The following is a 6,320-nucleotide window of genomic DNA, read 5'->3' as shown; positions in this document are numbered from 1 at the left end:
ATCCCAGTTGGGGCACATGCTGAAGTCTGCCTCACTATCTCTCCTCCTTTCGAAGAAGAAGAAGAAGAAGAAGAAGAAGAAGAAGAAGAAGAGGAGGAGGAGGAGGAGAAGGAGGAGGAGGAGGACGAGGAGGAAGAAGAAGAAGAAGAAGAAGAAGAAGAAGAAGAGGAGGAGGAGGAGGAGGAAGGGAAGAAGAAAAGAAAGAAAGGAAGGAAGAAAGAAAGAAAGAAAGAAAGAAAGAAAGAAAGAAAGAAAGAAAAGAAAAGAAAGATTAGGAAGAAGATTGGTGAGTTTGAAGGAAAGCTTGCTCCTTCCCCAAACCAAGGAGATATAATTAAAGTTTACCAAAGGCCCCAGTTGCGTTCTCTCTCTGGAGCAGCCCCGCAGGCCTGGGTGTGGCAGCTGCCTGGACGGAAGCTCAGTGCCAGTCACCTCCCAGGCCCCATCGGGCCTCAGTAGTCACCTCCCAGGCCCCATCGGGCCTCAGTAGTCACCTCCCAGGCCCCATCGGGCCTCAGTAGTCACCTCCCAGGCCCCATCGGGCCTCAGTAGTCACCTCCCAGGCCCCATCGGGCCTCAGTAGTCACCTCCCAGGCCCCATCGGGCCTCAGTAGTCACCTCCCAGGCCCCATCGGGCCTCAGTAGTCACCTCCCAGGCCCCATCGGGCCTCAGTAGTCACCTCCCAGGCCCCATCGGGCCTCAGTAGCAGACGAGCAGATGTGGGACTGAGACACAGAGACGTTCTGCGTCTCTGGGTCCTGGCCCTCCTGGGCCTGATGAGTGTGGGTGCAGTCCTGTGCAGAGGCTAGACTTCCGCAGACACGGAGCTGAGGCACCTGGTTGTGGACGAGACATCCGACACCTGGGAGAAGTCTTTTGTTTTCTCTCCAATAAATCTTGCCGCAATACCTCAAATTCTCCGATGCTGAGTCCCCCAAATTCCTTTCCTGAGACTCCGTGAAAGAACCGTATTTCCTTCGGCAACAGTGAGCCAGAGGTCAATACACATGTTCTGTAACGAGACAGACAGTAAATTCTTCAGTTTTGTGGGACATATGGTCTCTGTCAGAAATACTCAACTCCGCCCTTCGGCATGAAAGCGGCCACAGAAAACCTGCAAATGAGTTGGCACGGCTGTGATCCGATTACACTTTGCTTACGGACACCGGCATTTGAATTTTACATGATTTTCACGTTACTAAATATTTTCTTCTTTCGTCTTGTTTTTTTTCAACCATTTAAAGACATAAAACACCATTCTTATCCCTTGGGGTATACAGAACCAGGAGGTGGGCTGAGCTTGGCCCACAGGCTGTAGTTGCCTCCTTTTGCCAAAGCCAGGACGGAGTTCTGGGCGGGCAACCTCAGGACGGGCCGCCTCCGCCTGTGGTTATTTTGAGCTGAAGGCGCTCAAGACCCAGCTGACTCAGGAAAAACTTCTTCTCCCTGGCGCACTGGGAAGAGAGCTATTCCCAGTCATAACTTTTTTTTTTTAATTTTAAAGGTTTTTAAAATTTATTTATTTTTAGAGAGAGAGAGAGAGAGAGAGAGAGAGATAGATGGAAGAGGAGTAGGAAGCATCAACTCCCATATGTGCCTTGACCGGCAAGCCCAGGGATTCGAACCGGCGGCCTCGATGTTTCAGGTCAACACTCTATCCACCGCGCCACCACAGGTCAGGCCCAGTGGTAGCTTTTTCATCTCAGAGACTTATTTGCTCGGGCAGGGCAAATATTTGTTTCCCAAGCATTCGTTCTGCTCACCTTCCTGTGAGTGCCCTCCCTCCCCTTGGGAGCCCCAGGCCCTTATCCCATTTCTTAGCTCAGGATGCTATATTGGCTTCAATTTGAGTCTTCTATCTTTGTGGGGTCCCCATACATACATAATTAAAATTGTTTTTCTCCTGTTAATCTTTTTATTATGGGGTGGGAGGGGGAGTGTTTCAGCTAAGAACCCAGGAGGGTAGAGAGAAAATTACTTTCTCCTCTCCAACGATAATACGTAGTGCAGTTCACCCGGTTTTAGCAAGCTTAGTAGCGCCCCTCCCCCCATCCTGTCGGAGTGCCCGCACACTGGCACACTGCTAAGCGTCCTGACTGCCATCCCGGGTTAGGTTCAAGTGCACTAAGATGACTTTTGAAAAGAGTAGGACATTTCAGGATGGCATCTTAAATTCTGACCATCGGCAGACCTGTAGAATAAGGTAGGAAGAAGCGAACTAGAACTAAAGTGACAAAGAACATTATGATGGTCTCTTGGTAATAAATTCTGAAAATGACAAATGTGCAATATTGTAGAAGGCATTGCCAATCTTATGTCTTTCTATTTGCAGCTCAGTGGGTCATAAAACTGGATGCATAATCAACAGCTGAAAATATTATAACTCAGCCCAAGATTCTGGAAGTAGCTTTGTAAACATCTTTGAAAGTGGCCTTCCTTATGACTAACGCTCCCGCATCTGCAGGGATGTCTGCGGAACGAAGGACAAAAATCTATTCTTCACCATGATTATTTCTGTTGTGCTTCAGTGCGTTTCCTTTTAAAATTGGAAACGGTAATCCTCTGTTACTACAACAGTTCTGGGGTGACTCACGTGTGGGAAATGACACGTCCCTCACACACACTCACTCTCCCCTTCTTCACAGTGAGTGGAGATTCGGCAGTCCGGCCGAGACCGGAAGCTTGGGGCCCCCGCCAGGCGGAAGGAAACACAGTCTGCAGACCTCCGTCTCTGCAATATCCTAGCCCCACCCATGTACGGACACGACCAGGGCCACCTCCAGACAGGGTTGACACATACTTAGACCCAACAGGCACAGTATCCAGGGCGCACGATGTCTTGAAGGATCCATAAAAATGTTTTAATATCTTTTAAAATGAAAAGAAAACTCTTAGGTATAAACAGATTTTTAATATATAACGGGCTGTCCTATGACCTAGTCCTAAACCAGACCTCCTCCCCAGCCCCTACGGGCCAGGGACTCTGGAGCCCAGAACATGACCTCAGCGAAGCTGGGCTAGTGTTCATTTTCAGAGCAGCATCCTGGTGAAGCAGCTTGCTGAGTGTGCGCGATCTGGGGGAGGGGAAGGGAGCCCAGGTGCGGAGTCTTAATCCTCAGAGCCACGTGAGCCGGTCAGCACGTGTCTTAGCTGAAGGAGCCGGTGACTCAGGAGGGTTCTGCCCTGGGGGCGTCTCCAGGGAGCTGGTGGGGCGTGGGGGTGGGACTGGAAGGCACGTTGGGAATAGGCTCCCGCAGGGGGTGCGGTATATAAAACCAGAGTGCTCACCGAGGTCCCACCATGGTGGGTTACCGTAGTTCCCAACGTTACCACCAGAATCTCTAATCTTTGTATGTAAATTATTATGAGAGATGATAGCAAGCTTTTCATCGTCTCTTTTATGGGATTGGGAATGGTTTGTAATTTCTTCCAGGAGTCAGCCTCTATATTTATAAGCCAAGAGTACCCTTCTGCAGTCTTGTTGAAATACAGTGTGTCCGTAAAGTCATGGAGCACTTTTGACCGGTCACAGGAAAGCAACAAAAGATGATAGAAATGTGAAATCTGCACCAAATAAAAGGAAAACTCTCCCAGTTTCATACCTATTCAGTGCAATTTGATGTGGGCTCACGCACAGATGTTTTAGGGCTCCTTAGGTAGCTATCCCGTATAGCCTCTACAGACTCGTCACTGACTGATGGCCTACCAGAACGGGGTTTCTCCACCAAACTGCCAGTTTCATACCTATTCGGTACAGGTGTTTTTTTTTGTTGTTGTTGTTGTTTTTTTTTGTATTTTTCTGAAGCTAGAAACGGGGAGAGACAGTCAGACAGAGTCCCGCATGCGCCCGACCGGGATCCACCCGGCACGCCCACCAGGGGGCGACGCTCTGCCCACCAGGGGGCGATGCTCTGCCCCTCCGGGGCGTCGCTCTGTCGTGACCAGAGCCACTCTAGCGCCTGGGGCAGAGGCCAAGGAACCATCCCCAGCGCCCGGGCCATCTTTGCTCCAATGGAGCCTTGGCTGTGGGAGGGGACGAGAGAGACAGAGAGGAAGGAGAGGGGGAGGGGTGGAGAAGCAGATGGGCACTTCCCCTGTGTGTCCTGCCCGGAATCGAACCTGGGACCTCTGCACGCCAGGCCGACGCTCTACCACTGAGCCAACCAGCCAGGGCCCAGTACAGTTTGATGTGGGCTCACGCACAGATTTTTTAGGGCTCCTTAGGTAGCTATCCCGTATAGCCTCTACAGACTCGTCACTGACTGATGGCCTACCAGAACAGGGTTTCTCCACCAAACTGCCGGTTTCCTTCAACTGCTTATCCCACCGAGTAATGTTATTTCTATGTGGTGGCGCTTCGTTATAAACGCGCCGATATTCACGTTGCACTTTGGTCACGGATTCGAATTTAGCGAGCCACAGAACACACTGAACTTTCCTCTGTACCGTCCACATCTGGACTGGCATGGCCGTGGGCTGCTCCGCTGTATACACGGTGTTACGTCATCACCTGCGCACGCGCACATGCTGCCACTTCATCCTACAGAAACTGGGAGGGTTTTCCTTTTATTTGGTGCAGATTTCACATTTCTATCGTCTTTTGTTGCTTTCCTGTGACCCGTCAAAAGTGCACCATGACTTTACGGACACACTGTAGACTCAGAATAATTCAGTAGCATATTGAGGGGCCTCCCCCCCCCCCATGTCCCTGGTTAGGAGTTGGAGGATTGGGCTTGAATTTCTTTGCTGATAGCTTCCAAGAATGATGGTGCAGGTGTCGCATGCCAGTCCCCACTCAGGGGATCTAACAGGTCACAGGCTGTGCAGGTCCACAGTCGGGAGCCACACAGCCAGGGCTCTCCTGAGGCGATCGGTCACTGTCCGGTCAATGCCCGCCAGGAGGGCTACACAGCCACCTGGTTTAGATAGGACATGGGACCGCACCCGCCACGTTACAGGTAGTAGTCATGAGCCATCCTTCCTCAACCAGGAGTCTGCCTTATTTCATAAGGGCAGCAAACTCCTCAGCGAAGGTCATACATATCGCAAGGGGTTGGCAACTTGTCATCAACCGTAAGCTTTGAGCAGCATCCCTGGAGGACAGCTGACGAGCTCAGCTGTCCCTATTCCTGCTAACGCTCACTGTCACGTCCAGATTGGGTGTGACAACCACCTCCTTTTTTTGTTGCCGTTGTTTACTTAAAACAGAACTGTACAGGACTGTCTTGGCTGTTTTTTCACACCTTTTTCATGCGTTTTGCCAGCTCTGCCGTATTAGTTTTTTTAACCGTATAATTTTTACAGGTGTCCCTAGTGCCCGGTACCACAGGAGGCTGTCTGGGATGCTGTGGTGGTTTTAGTGGTAAGTATTGGGAACCACCAGTAAGGCTCTCTGCTGTTAGAAACTGGAGGGAGTGTGGCAGGGGCGGAGAGCGGAACCCTGAGCTGTGAAGGTGACAGGCTTCAGGTGCGAGGAGTGTGGGTCCACACGGGCAGCATTGCGGACTCTAAACCCGGAATCCTCTGTTGTTGTTTTTTTACAGCAGACTCGCCTCCATGATGGGAAGATTTTTCACTGAAACGGGGTTTCTATGTAGAGCTCATCGCTGCGCACTAAAGGGAGCAGAGAACGGGTCCAGTCGTGCCTTCAGACACAGGGGACCGCGGCTCCATCCACCGGGCACAGTGTGACCAAGAGCTTTGGAGAAGCAGCGTCAAAGCCAGTCCAGAGCAGCTTGTGACTAAGAGATAGTGAACAGCCTTCACAAACCAAAGCGCTGCCTGAACTCTCACTTTGATAAACTAATTGGAAGAAGAGGGTGGAGTTACCACAGAGGTTTGCCAAGACCACTGCGGGGGGCGGGGGCACAGCAGGGCACCCGAGCAGCGGAAGTGGTGACCAGCTGTTGGCTGTGGATGATGAATGAGCAGGTTCCTGTGCCATCCTGAGCCCTCTCGGAGTCTCTTCATGGCTTGGGTCACCATGTCCCCTAATTAGCTTCCAGTCTGACTGGGAGGCTGTGAGCCTCAGACACAAATCCTTTAATGTCTAGATCTCACTCAGTTCACGAGACACAGACTTGAATCTTGGTGGCTGGAGAGAACTACAGGGTAGGTTCCGTTGGGCAAAGAGAGAGACCGCTGAATAGCCACTGTACTGCCCCCCCCCCCCAAGGGGAAGCCACATGCTGCCCACCCCCTGTCTCCCGGGCCTGGGAGGAGAACCAGACCCAGGTTGGGGGTGGGGTGTGTGTATGAGGTTAAGTGTGGATGTCGGTGCGTTTCCCTGTCACTTGGTTTCCAATTTCCCAACTCCTAG

General features: G+C 51.4%; 1 long non-coding RNA gene across 1 annotated transcript; it reads left to right on the top strand.

The window, feature by feature from the left end:
• Window positions 1-265: 265 nt before the first annotated feature.
• Window positions 266-6,009, top strand: LOC136379884 (uncharacterized). Its single transcript, XR_010746816.1, has 3 exons — window positions 266-286; window positions 5,306-5,363; window positions 5,545-6,009. It is a non-coding gene; the product is annotated as an uncharacterized lncRNA (long non-coding RNA).
• Window positions 6,010-6,320: the final 311 nt, after the last annotated feature.

Source organism: Saccopteryx leptura, chromosome 8 (genome assembly GCF_036850995.1).
Source record: "Saccopteryx leptura isolate mSacLep1 chromosome 8, mSacLep1_pri_phased_curated, whole genome shotgun sequence".
Taxonomy (NCBI): domain Eukaryota; kingdom Metazoa; phylum Chordata; class Mammalia; order Chiroptera; family Emballonuridae; genus Saccopteryx; species Saccopteryx leptura.
This window is presented reverse-complemented; position numbering and strand designations above follow the sequence as displayed.